Here is a 14,334-nt window from a genome sequence, read left to right as displayed (position 1 = left end):
GAGGAGTAGAGGCCATACTACATGTGCTATTTCTGATTACATACTTAACTGTAAATGTTAGAAAGAGAGTTGGGTCAGTACACTGTTAATGTCTATGAAAGCCAGGTGACTGCAGCTTATCTGTGAAAACTACTATTACCTAAATGATTCTACAGCAATCTATTAAAACATTTATGTTTCAATGTAAGTCAGTGTTCAAACTCAAATCAAATAAATCAACAATTGCTCTGCTGAAACTATCACAGTTCCTACCATGAAACTCAGCAACAAATGGAGTAAAAAGAGGAATACTATTATTAAATATTACACTCTTTTCCACAAGAAGCAGAAATGTTTTTTCTTGGCAAGACAAGGATGGCCTGAGGGAATTCTGAACGGTTATGTGAAATAATTGAAACAAGAGATATCCAAAATATACTCCTTATTATGTTTTTGGCATATAATATAGTAGTAGTGTATTGATTACAGCTTGTAATTTAGATGATTTGACAGAATATAAGATGACAAATGTAACCACAAAAAAGTGTACATAATTAACATCATAAAAGTAGAAGGGCACTTCCTAATGTCTACAGGGAGTAGAAATAGAAAATTTGAAGCTCTTTATTTTGAATGAAATGCTGCTATTTTCCTTTTTACAGGAAAAGAGGTTTAGCATCCAGAGAAATTCAAAGCATTAATGATCTGTCATTGTTAAGCATGTTAATACTGCTCACTACTCAAGCTTTCTCTCACTTTCCATTGTAAAACCTGTTTTGCTGAACATTAAACAATGAAGTTGAGAGGGGTTTACCATTCTAGTGGAGTTTTGTCTCTAACAACTCCTACCACAAGACCACGGAAATAAACAGGTAAGATTTCACCCACCTGAATGCTCAGTGACCATTCTTTGAACAACGATGACATCTGCATTCTTTTAGAGCTGCTTTATTAAATCTGCAAAGGGGGACAACAGATTGATGGATTTCCCTTTGCTTTTCTTCTGCAATTCAGCAGCAGTTTACACAAATGTAAAACTGGGAAATGCAAAGGCAATTCTGGTTAACTACAATATCTGGAATGTTGACCCTTGCAGAGCAGGGATAAAGCTGTCAGACTAGCAGACTGCATCTATTCTGGAGGTGCAACAAAAACCTTTCTGTACACCCTTTGCAGAGGAGACAAAGGGATTCTTGCATTCAAGGTGAAACTTGGAAGTCAAAGAGGAATATTATGTCCAGAAAGGCATGGATGCCCTGCATGCACATCTCCCAGTTCCTGTGTGCGTTCAGCAGTTGATTCGGATTAGGTGGGCATTCCTTCTGGCAGGTGGGGCTGACTGATGAAATGGTTGAGCCCTACTGTTGCAACTGAATAAATATTTTTCTTGCTTTAACATCCAAACTAGCAGCAAGTACACTGAAAAAACAGAGGTAAATCTGAAGTTGAGTCCCAAAGTGAGTGCATGCTTTAAACTTTCACCTGTGAGCCAGATCCCAGCATCCCTCGATCCCTCAATGTAGGGAAGATAAATTCATTAATGGCTCTAAAGTGCTAAATACTACAACGGTGATACTGGAGAAAAGCCTGTCAGGAATTAATGATCTTGGCTTTGAAGGAGAGTTTTAACAGAGACTGCAGTTAAGCAAAGCCTATGACCTCATATTGACCATAGAAGGTGAAACAAGATATTGAATTGTTAAGGGATTGTTGCTAATTCTGTACACTGAATAAAGAAAGGTTCCAATGGACATATTCTACATGTTCAGATAATTAATGGTTAGGGTATTACCGAGTACATAGAAGATGGAACAAGACATGAACTTGATTTTTTTTGTTTCCTGAATACTGGATTTTCCAAATTTATTAATATTCTTCTTTCTCATGCTTTTGTATGAATTCAAGAAAAATATTCATATTCAATATGAATATTACATATTAGAGAAATGAATTTTCTTTAAAATTGAGATGTCTTCCAGCTGAAAGCCACTCGTCACATTTTCTTTAAACCCAAAATCAGAATATTTGCTTTTGTTGTATTGCTCTGAAACTGTGCTTTCATAATCTGCTTATAAAACCTTTTATCACACCTGTTTCCCAGTGATTTGTCATGTCTCTTGTAAAAAAGTCCCAATCACCTCTGGTAAGTACTAAAATATATGTTACAAAAGTACTACTACAGCTGTAAAATCAAGTATTCAAAACAAAAACTTTGAAGAATTTGCCTTCGACTGATGCAACAGCCAGTCCCCCTACCATCTATTTGTCATACTTGAATTAGTATAGTAGCACGAGAAGTCATCTCTGCAATGGATTGGACTCCCTGTAATACTACATATCTTCCATCAAAGACTGTGCCAATGTTTTGACTGCCTTCTGCAAACCTGGTCGTGACATTTCAAAGTTCATGTTTTGCTATGAGACAAGGTACAGGGAAGAGGCAGAAAGGATCATCATCACTCTTTCTTTTCTAGGGGGGAACAAAAATCAACTATAACTCTACAGTTTAGAAAGGAGAGAAATGAAGGGCATGCAAAATATGGTAAAATATAATATAAACCAAAATGAATATAGCACAATAATAAAATATAATCCAATAATGGCTACATAATCAGGAATGGAATGGAGAAATAAAGACTAGGAGATTGAGAGGGCAGTCAGTGAAAGAAAGTATTACTTACATTATAATTAAATGGTGGAACTCATTGCAGTAGCATTTTATTTTAATCTGCTAATTATATAAATAAGTAAAGAAGAGGTAAGAAAAAAATCATTAAAAAAAAAAATCCATGAATACCTATGTAATACAGTAATGTAATTAAAAATTCTGGTTCATCAAAGGACAGACTACAGTTTACTTGCTGTCTAATGACAGATTACAGAATTTGGAGACTACTGGAGAAAGATTACCCCATGTTTTCCCTGCTTCTTAAACTCTTTCCCAAAGTACTCATTATTTACCCCTGTGAGAGGTCTGATACTGGGTTGGAGGTACCTTTGCTCTGCTCCTAACTGCTCTAACTTCTATGTCACAGAAATTGGGGATAAAAAGCTTTTATTCGAATGTGCTATCAGCTGAATTGGTTTCTGAATGAAACAAAGAGTTCATTCACTCAAATTTGTAACATTTCTCCTGAGAAAAAATAACCACGATATTCATGAACGTGACAGGTTGTTTTTGTTGGTTGCTTGTTTTGAGTGTTTCTTTTGGTTTTTTTTTTTTGTAATAGGCAGTATTTCCATTTCATACATGAAAGACTATAGATTTTTCTGCATTGCCAAAAATCTCACTTCCCTTGCAATATGCAGCCACAGGGTTAAGAACTGAAATCTTTTGAATGCAAGACATGCTTACTAGGTGATTGGAAGAGGTCAACCTGGCTCCAGCCTGTCTTACTTTTATTTTCCAGCATATTTACAGGTTTTCATGAAATAGACATGGTCAAATGTGTTGTGGAGCCAAGCAGGATCCTCTGAAGTATCCTTGGAGTTAGGAGCCCCATCTCCTGCTCACATTGCTGTCAGGCACCTACCTGCCGTACCTGATGGCTGCATACAGACACCTAGCTAGTAAAGTGCTCAGGAAGAAACTGGTCAGGCTCTCTTTTCCTAGGTTTTATTTTTATTCCACCAAACAGTTAATGTAAGAGTTTAATTCAAACAACTCTTCCTCTAAAGAGCTTTGACATTGGGCAGCACTCTACACACTCTCAAATCCCACATTAGGCTTAACGTGCTCTGAGAGGTGGCGTGCATCTGACATGACTCCAGAAGAAAAGGGGGGAAGAAAAGAGCTGATTGAAGTCATTAGTACGATTCTGAACCTAGCAGAAAGGAAAGTCTCACACACTCCAACTCTTCTCTGCTGTCACCATGATTATGAACATCATGATAACAATAAGGTTGTAAGCAAATTTGTAGCTCAGCTGGGGAAAAGATTGGAATAGGCTACATTTTTTTCCTCAGTCATTAAGCATTTCAAATACAGCTGAGAGGAATTTTAATATTTAAAAAGAGAGGTTCAAAAGCTATTTACTTCTGGGGCGTTTATTCTAACACCACCTTAGCTTATTTTTGCTTCCATGCATCTCTAATAAGTAAATACATACAGTTAACTCTAGAAATCTTTGCTATTTAATGAATATGGAACTAATAAATGTTGTTAAAGTATTTCCTCTTAAAGCTTGTGTCATCTCCTCCATCTCTGGCTTCATTTTTCTTCTCATTCCAGAATTGTTAAGTTACACAAATAACTTTGATATTCTTCCTTAAAAACATAGGATATCCTGTTTTTCAGAAAACATGACACTACTTATTTGGCTGAAAACCATCACCATGTGTCAGGCTATTCAACTCAACAGAAACCTGTTGTAGCTGAAGGCTGTGCTGTTACTTTAATGTATACCAACGTTATTTAAGCTGTACTGCAGAAATTCTCCATTTTTCCAATATGGGCAGGCAGTTTTGTGAGCTGAGAGAAGATATAGTAGGAAGCAGCACTTTGGGAAGGGACCCATTCCCTAATCATTGAAAACATGATGGATAAGTGAGACTAAAAGGCTGATGCAAACAGGAAAGTAGAGTGCATAAGACCAGGGAGTGGAGGGTTGTTAGAACTAACAAAGCTGCTCATTATCTTGATCCAACATATATACTGAAGTGGTGAAAGAAATAAATATGTGACAACTGCAAAATTATTAGGTTTAAATCTACTGCTAAAGAAGAGATTTGTTTCAGTAGTGAAATTATTTTATTTATTAAGAGTAGAATTACTTCCAATAAAGTGAACTTAGTAAGCATAAGAATGGTTTCCTTTATTTTGCTTCTTTCAAAGTAATAACAGGTGAGGAAAGAGAAGAAATTTCCCACTGACTTTAATAAGGCCAAGATTATACTTAGACTAGTCGCTTAATGATCCTCAGATATTATGGTCAGTATTTCGAAACCCCACTAAATAGTTTAAAAAGAAATCTCTTTACAATTACTGATCGAACACTAATAGCAGTTAAGTCTCACTAGGTAACAACATTTTCAACCATTATTTTTCCTTGTATATCATACATATTTTCTCCAACATTTGGCTAGGCAGGTGGCCAGCAGGCACTGTCAAGATAATTTATGTCTCTTGTTTATTTGAATAATTAAAATAACAACACTGGAACCCTGCAGTATTTGCACACCCCCACCTTATGCAACACTTGTATAATACTCTAGTACTCTCTTATTACAGAAGAAATCCCATGCATAAGAAGGAGACTCCTAAAGAGTCACTAAGGCCTGAGGAAGCAGATCTTTGTGAAAGCAACAGATTTGTTCTGTTAACAAATGAAAGAAGAAAACTCCCGTAACAGCTTATGAATCCACCTCCTTCCTCGCTTATCAAGAGCACTCACACCTACCTCAGCATTGTCTCCTTCTCCAGGGAGCTCCGTGGGTGCTCAGCTTCACCCAGCTCTGCTGATCATGTGCTGCCGGCAGCATTCGGCAACTGATGGTGAGTGCATATGTGGCATGCACAAAGAGCTCTTATTATCCAATATGTGAAGGACAGAGGATTCACCGCAGAACCTGTAATCTTGAATTCTAAACCAGAAAATTGAAGCAATTGAAATCTGTGGAGACAGTGTTCTCACAGGAGAATGCATAATTGGTGCATAAACTCTGAATAATCCTGAAAGATACAGCAGGGCCATGAGAGGCCCAAAGAAGCTTAAGCAAGCAAGATAAGAAGAAGCTGGAATTCACTGAATTAATGAGAACTGTGGACTGCTGGCAAGCTTTCGAGGTCAAGTTCTCACACCTGTGCTTAACCAATTATATGTTAGTCACTAAGGGTCTTCAAGACATGTATCCAATCATAATATGCCAAATCACTGCAACTGCATGTAAGAAATAGTATATAAGGAGTTAAGGCTTTGTAATAAACTTGGCAATCGCTTGATCACATTGATCGCCTCTGCGTTGTCCGTGACTCCCGCGTCAACAGAAATCTATGGGTTCTTTATTCTTACTTCAACTTTCATCCTGTCATAGCTTCTCTGTGGCTGCATTTGTCCACATGTAATTGCCTCTGATGTATGCAAGATCCACATGAAAGAGAAGGGGCTAAACCATACCAATTAAATTGTACAATTCAATTAAACAATACAATTAAATTGTAGCAACTAATTGTGATCTTGATTGGTTCCTGTGATCAACTAAATCCAAAGCATTCTACTTATTTTGGTCAAAATACGTGGTGGGGTTAAGCCACAGAACATCACTGACCATGGGACAACCAGACTAATTTACAACTTGACTCTTGACTTACCTCTACATATATTCATTGGTGTCATCTTTCTTTTTCAGACAACCTGTATTTTCCCCATGTTTCAGGAGACGCACGTGGTACACGGATATCTCCCTGCACTATAACAATGCTGCTGGCCATGCGATGCAGCAGAGCTACGTTTTATGAATGTGTTTTATACCCCTCCTGCACCACTTCAGAAGTTGTCAGGTGATTTTAAAAGATGAGAAAATAAAGTGATCGAACCTAAAGGTTTTTTGGTTTCTGTTTTTTTACTGTCTGTAAAATAATTAGGAGCCCCAACTCCTGTACTCACAATACAGGGGCAAAGTCTGAAACAGTATTAATTGCTTTGTTGATGAGCACATTAGCTAAAAGAGGTCTGCTTTCCTGCTAGGCAGAATTAGTTTGTGCCAGTATGGGGGAACCAAACCATTGCCTCAACATTGGTGTGTGGTATATTAATCCTGGTATTGTTGTTTATGTTCTCAACTGAGTAATGTCTAGGATTCAGAGTTGTATGCTAGCAAGTTCCTTTAGTTAGTAAAAGATTTTAGATTATCATGGTCACACAGTGCCTTATGGTACATTTTTTTCTCTATATACATATTTTGCTATGAATAATAGAAATTAATAAAATCAATAGGTAGTAGGGAATGCAATACTCTAATAAGAAATAAAGGACATGCAGAGCAGGGTTAGAATTTGTGGAGTATTACCAGTCACTCTGTTTCAAGAGTCAAAATATTCTGCCTATGTTAGCTGTGGATTGATCACATAGCTGAATATTTTTCTCCTTTTAAATGGCAATATATTGAAACTATACATATATTTTTTTGGGAAAGTCCAGAGCAAAATCAGATGTCATGCATAAATGAGATGCTAAATTATGGTAAGCACATTTGACAGTTCAAAATACATTATTTCTTTGCTGTCTGTCTCAGTGAACTTCTGAAAGAGAAAATAATATTACCCGCTTTACTGTAAATTGTATTGTGAGATAGAAGATTTTCTATAGCCCTAGTAATTTTCTTGTATTTCTACTACTAAAAACATTGCCTTTAGTCTGGGAAGTTTCTTGACTTGAATTCTACTGCTTTCAACATAACAGCACAGGAACAAAAAGCTTTTATTCTGGGAGGATTCTCTTTTCTTTTTTTTTTCATGTTGGAAAACCTGACACCATCTCTTTAAGTTTACAACTGAGTATAGCAGTCTTGATGCTAAACTGACCTTTGCTTTAAGAAAATATATTTATTAGACTTCTCAGCTGGAATCCTCTTCTGAAAAAAAACACGTAAACCTAAGAAAACAAACAAATGCAAAAAGAAAAAAGGAGAGGAGGACTGAGAAGGACTCGGTTCAGACAACTGTAATGGCACTTCTTTAAGTATTTCTATTTTGGCATTCTGCCCACAGCTCTGTAAAACCTATCTTTTTCAAAGTGCTATTCATTATTAGCTGTTACAGCTATTCTTTTAAAATGATTACAAGCCCATTCATTCCCTTACAAAGCTGCTACAATTCAAAGTTATTTCCATACATATGAATGTATGTATTCATATCTACTGACAAATATATATATATATAATTTCCTAAAGGGAAAATACCTCCAATTTCAATAAATATACACCTCAAAATGTGCAAGAGGAATTTAAAGATACATTTGATTACAAAAAAAAAACCCAAACCTTAAAATTTAATATTTCAAGGAAATCAATGATTCTAAACAGGGGTGCTGACACAGTAATCTATTTGGTTAAAATAAAGAGCATCCTGCAAACACCAGCAACCTTATCATTTAGCTAGAAGGCAGCCCAGGCACTATATGTCAGTTCAGCACCCTGTTTGGTTATTTCTATCTATTAAGGCAATAATTACAAGGATTAAAGGCTAAAGCTCAGCCCATTGGAGATGACAGCTATTTAGCCATTTCCCTGGCATTGCTTTAGGGCACGCAGACAGGTTCCCACGGGGGGACCCAGCCATGGAGCTTTTTGCACCGTCAGTCACCAAGGCAGGTACATTCTGCTGATGCTGCAGCTCCAAATGGAGCATACCACAGGTGATGCTCATTATGGAAGCTATGGGAATATAAAGGAGAGCACGGGTTATTGCTGATGGTGGAGTGCCAAAGGTTAGTGAAAAGCTGGATTGTCTGCTGGACCAGGGTAGATAAGAACACAAAAGGGCACAGGGATGGATTTGAATACAACCACTTATCAGTGTGCCTTTTAAACTACATTATGCTGCCTGTAATGGTTGCTGTTAGCACTAAAATTGGGAGTCTCCTTTTATGAGTGTACTAATTTATTAACATCAATTTGTGTCACCATTTTAGCAGGTCCTGTACTTCCCGGAGCCAAGAAGTAAGACACCAAGTCAGCTAAATTCAGACTGAATTCAAGAGCTGCTAGCAGTTTTTAAACCACTATTACAATCTGCTGATGCAGCTTTCTTGGCCACTGTATTGTTTTCTCCACAATAAAAGCGAAGAAGCACATATAAAACAAAGATGTTTATGATTTGGAATAAATTGTAGCTTTACTATTCTTTATTACTGGAAACCAGCCAATTATTATGCAAAAGAATAAAAAGGGATCATTTATATACCATACTGTTAAATTTTATATCGAGTGATATGATAAAATAGCCAACTGGGACAGTGGGTGGGGAATGGAAGGAATGCTAAGTTTTATTTATGTCATGTTTATAGTTAGCTATGTTTATCCTTTTTTGTCAGTTAGACGAACATTAAATAGAATTATCTTGGATTTATGGTGAGTAATAAAGCAGCTTCCCCCCCCCCCCCCCCCCCCCCCCCCCCCCCCATGAATGCTCAATTAGATTAAAGCATAAAATCATAGGTGCAAAGTATGCACCTGTTTATGATTTCTTTCCAGAGACCATCTTGGTGCTCCTCTCCTGAGACCGCAATGATTTGCAAGTCTGGACAAAAGAGTGCATGCGTTTACTGTAACACATATGCAAGCATAATGCAAGACTGGTAGGACTGAAACAGGAAGTTTGGGGATTGTAAAAGAGAATGGAAAGGTATAGAACACGTTAGCAGCAGACCTAAAAAACCCACCAAGTGGGGGTTTCTGACAAGATGTAAATAAGTATTATTTTAAAGGGGCACAAGTACTGCCTGGCATGTGTGGAGGATGACTCCAAAAGGCTTTGTTTGACCTTTGTGTTGCCATGATTCACCTGTGTCTAAAAGAAAGGGAAGACTAGAAATCCTTGGTAGAAGGCACCTAGTGTATGCGTGCATATAACTCTGGCATAGTGTGACATTTTGCTCAGAAAGGGATCTGTCATCTAAAGCCAGGGGCAGATTTACATCTCTTCCTGGCAAATGATAACCTTCAAAGCTGCTTTAAAATGTGAAGATACCATTTCAAACCACACTTAGAGTCCCTTTTTCTTACAGTTGTGTCCTTTTTAAGGGAACACCCTTGTAAAACAAGGGAAAGGCAAGCAAGATTAAGTTCTATGTTTTTCAACTAGGTAATACCTGCAGTTCAAGGTTTGGGGATTTAGTCTTTGCTGTTTTGTATGCTCATATCCAAGCTAAAAGAAAAAGACCTGCAGTTTGAACAAATTAAACTCAAAACATTCTGTAAGGCTTACACCCAAATACTGGCCCAGCCTATTGGATGCCATTTTTTTATTAGCTCATAAAATCTCTAACCAGTCACAAAAAAGCACAAAATTCCATGGTCATTAAGATATTTTGTGCTTCAACATAATTTTAGGCTAGGCTTGACTTGTTGCACAAGGGCTTCCCTACATGGCAGGTTTCTTACGTTGCACAGTGATTCGTCCCAGCTCCAGCCCAGAGATCCTGCCTAAAGGGAGTTATAGCTGGAAAACTGCCAGACCTCCTGGGACCTAAGCAAGATGGATAATTGATGGTGCCATGGCTAGGAACTCTGAAACCTGCTGTTTCTCCTCATTTCTCCTGAATCAGCAGCCGAACATCATTCATGCTATACTAATAGCAAGGATTATTTTATTACCAGTTATACTTCCAAACAGACTCTTCTTACTAGCACATACAGACCATGAGGATTCTGCTTTGGGTTTTTGCCAGAAAATTGTAAAAGCACAAGCTTCTCTTCATTTCTATTCTGAGATTTTCCATGGCTCCTTTTCTCCTACATGTCTTACAGGTAGACGCAATCAAGTAGCTATTGTTCAAAATTTTATTATTCATACCCTAAATAATTGGAATAGTAGGGTAAGTTTTAAAAATCATTTTGCTTGCTCACTCTAGGGAAAGTTCGCTGAAAATCCCTATTGCAGCAGATTTTCCTAGTTCATATTAGAGTGAAACCTGTTTTATTATGGCTTAGGACATAAGTAATTGCAAAAATAAAAAAAATAAATCAGGTCAATTTTATTTACCTTGTATGGAAAGGTGATATTTATTACATAAAAAATGGTACACATTTATATTATTCATTTGCTGTGAATAACTCAGTGGCCTAACTCTACGTGCTTTCATTTTTTATCAGTGCAGAAATAGCTTTGAAGCTTGTAAGACAAGGAGCACTGTGGTCTTCAAATATCAGTCACAGACAAGGGGAGTGACAGAAGCCTGCATACACATTGGCCAAGTGCAAACTGCTCAGACACATCTAGCACCAGAAACTGTTCTGCTTGTTAGACAACAGTAATTCATTCCAACAGTTTTTGCATATTGAAAGTACATAATACTCCATGGCATCTCCCCCCAGCTGTAAGTAGAAACTACTGAAAATGAAATAGAGAATCCCTTCTAAAATTAAAGCTATAACTAACCAATATCCATTTGTATCCACACTTTGAAGTACCTATCTTTTCTTTGAGTGTTCTCTCAGGAAACATCACCAGAGCTGTCAGTACTGGCAGGTGCTTTAGCTCTGTCTCTGTCCCTGCCCCTGCCCCTGCCAGGATGTGGAGCTGTGCCATTCAGGGGCAGAGGGACCCATGCTGAAGCAATCAGCTTTGTTGCAGAGCTTGTGCATGGTGCAGCACACACATATCTGGAGTGTCTGCAGGGTACTTTGCTCTTCTCTGACGCTCTTCAATGCAAGCGATTATGATGCTGGGGATGATAGTTACACTAGGCTATTTCAGGCATCTGTACCATTTGTCTGAGACACAAACACCTATCTGTATCAACTGTAAAGAAAACACAGCAAATACATATGAAAACTAGTTTCCTAACAGTGATGATTCTTGTGGATTCTGCAAAACATATGCGTCAAATAGCTTAATACTCCTGGTGCAAAATGCACCCCTTCCCCAAAGAATCTGCCAACTCCCTGGAAGATCTCAATGGCTCTGCCGTTGAAAGAAGAAAAAGTTAGACAGTAGAAAAAGTGGAAAATTTAGCCAGCCAGTGGCATTATGGCCAGTCAATAAACAAATCTTCTGTCCCCCAGCAGCCATTAGTCTGTCAGCAGACCTGCAATAATGATGCATTTGCCAATGAACAATAATCTGCATAAAACTTATTTGAAGCTTGGGCCGTTTAACTGGAAATCTAAGCCATCGGCAAATCCTCCTTTAAGTTTTAATTTAATTTAATTTAATCTTCTCCTCAGGGCATGGACTATGCACAGGAAGAAGTTGTTATTATATTTTTCATGAGAGGAGAGGAAAGGAAAAAAAATGTTTGGTGAGACTAATGGGGATGTGGAGCAGTGCTGAGGAGGGGGCTAGAGGGGAGTTCAGCGCTGCAGATGCCTTCAGGTGAACCCTTGAGAGAAACTGACTTTTCAGCTGATGGCACCAGAGATTGTGGGTGGATGAAGACAGATCATGAAAGCCAGATATCAAAAGAGAGATCACAGCAAGCTATTAAAATGTACATTTATATTGCTAAATATGTGTAGGGTTGCTGAATTGAGACAGCTAGCAAACAGCACATCATGAAGAACATTGATTGAAAAGCTCACTGGCTTGGGAAGGAATTTTTCATTTCATAAGTCATTTGCTGTAACCATTCCAAAAAGTCAGTAGATTTTTAAAATTAATGAGAGTCGTTCTGTGATGAAGTCTGGCTCAATGGCCACTTCCTTCCCTGGGTTCTCTCCGGAGAACTGAACCTCATCCTTTTGTGCCTTTAGAATTTTTCGGTCAGTAATGTTAATTCGTTTGGCATGTTTACAGCATGAGAAATTACCTTATCCGGTTTATAAAATCCCATTCAGGTACAATGCTTTACAATGGTTTTAAGGCCAGCTCCAAAGAGCTTTTTTCTAAGGAGCTGATACTGTGTAGAGAATAAACAGCAGGGCAGGAGGATTGTCGTTAGAATAGGCCATAAACAACAATAGCTACATTTTTTCACTTGTGGATATCTATGATTATTTATTTCCTGCTATCTACTTAAGTCTTCAAACAAAGAACAGGAATTCCCTGGTTGTAGTCCACTTCTGGAGAGGAAAAAAGGCACAGGACAAAAAATAAAAATATAAAATAAAATAAAATAAAATAAAATAAAATAAAATAAAATAAAATAAAATAAAATAAAATAAACCTGTCTTACTCAAAATAGGCAGTTCCTTTTTTTCCATTGATCACTCTCCAATACCAGTTTCCACTTCAGAAAATGCCTCAATATATGCAAAAGTTCAAGCCAGAGTTACTCTATGAAATACTTGCCACATCTTAGACCTAGTACAGATGTAAACAAGAACCTTCTTTGTTGTCTTATACTGCAGAACATTTATTGATTTAGCAATATAGACATGCTTACAGGACTTCATCTCAGCTGTGACTTGCTGATTGCAGGTAAGAAATGCAAAAGCATTGACCTTCTGCTGAAGTTTTCTTCATAGCAAGATCCTGAAAAACCTCCAGGATATATCATATGAAGGTGAAAGCCTAACAAATAATAATTATGACTGAACATTTGTCAGACCATTGGAAACCATCCAGCTACTAATATTCTACTGGGACCTAGCAAGGGCTGTAAGATCCAACCTGTCACCTGCAACCTGAATTTTTGTCCTGTAACAGCTATTTTCTCTCTGTTGCCTCTAAGAGAAAAGTCCAGATGATGACACTTGTAGATAATGTAAGTCAGACGGAATAAATGCCATCCCTATTCTCTTGTGCATCAGATGCAATCTCAGTTATACTGAATTGTTGCTGAAATTACTGTTGTCCATAGCCTCCCTAGTGCTGAAAATTTCATTTTCCTTGTGCTCAGTATTACATAAACAATAGCAGTGTATATTCTGACATCCTGCTACTGTTGTTCTTGCCCTTTTCCTTCTTTTACTCAAAGCACCAGGAAACAGAGTGTAGTGATTTGATCAACTAATTTGCATATGCATTTTGCTTTGCAAATTATCTCACAATTCCAGAGCTTTGACAAGTCTGGACCACAGTCCTGTAACAGTCATAGCAACTGTTTTGTTTTGTCAAACAATTGAGCATTTTTCCATTTCTATTTTTGTTTTGCTTACTGAAAGAAATGTAATTATGGAGAAAATATATTTCCATAACAATCATTCAGACTTGCAGTTAAATTCTTAATTGTTTAATATAAGTTTTAATTTCTAAAATTTATTCTTACTTAAATTCAAATGTAAACAGAAATAGAAGCTTTTAAGACAATTTAATTCACAAATTTTCCATTCACAAGAACTTATTCTTTCCAATCCTCTTTGCCAACATTCTCTTTCACATGTACACATTGCACAATCAGGAATCTGAAATTGAAAAGGTTTCCTTTAGAAAGAAAACTTACAAGAGGTTATACTCATGGGCAATTGACCTTGGCTAAAATCAGCAAGCCTTTTCTGTATATTTCCATATTTCTATTTACTTCTGCCTCATATGGTCATCATCTTGAAGAACCAGAAAAACATGATTATGGAAACCCAAGAATGGACAGATCAGAGAAGGAGACTGAAATAGTACAGCTATCAGAAGAAAGCTGGCGAGCACAGAAATATAGAGAACTTGCATATTTTGGCCAAACAGGATCCTCAGAGGCTGTGCAGAATAGAAGTTGCATACTCCATCCCTGGCTGTGTTCAAGGCCAGGCTGGACAGAGCCT

Source organism: Pezoporus occidentalis, unplaced genomic scaffold, assembly GCF_034315485.1.
Source record: "Pezoporus occidentalis ecotype Australia unplaced genomic scaffold, CSIRO_AGI_Poc_V1 ctg74, whole genome shotgun sequence".
NCBI classification, from domain to species: domain Eukaryota; kingdom Metazoa; phylum Chordata; class Aves; order Psittaciformes; family Psittacidae; genus Pezoporus; species Pezoporus occidentalis.
This window is presented reverse-complemented; position numbering follows the sequence as displayed.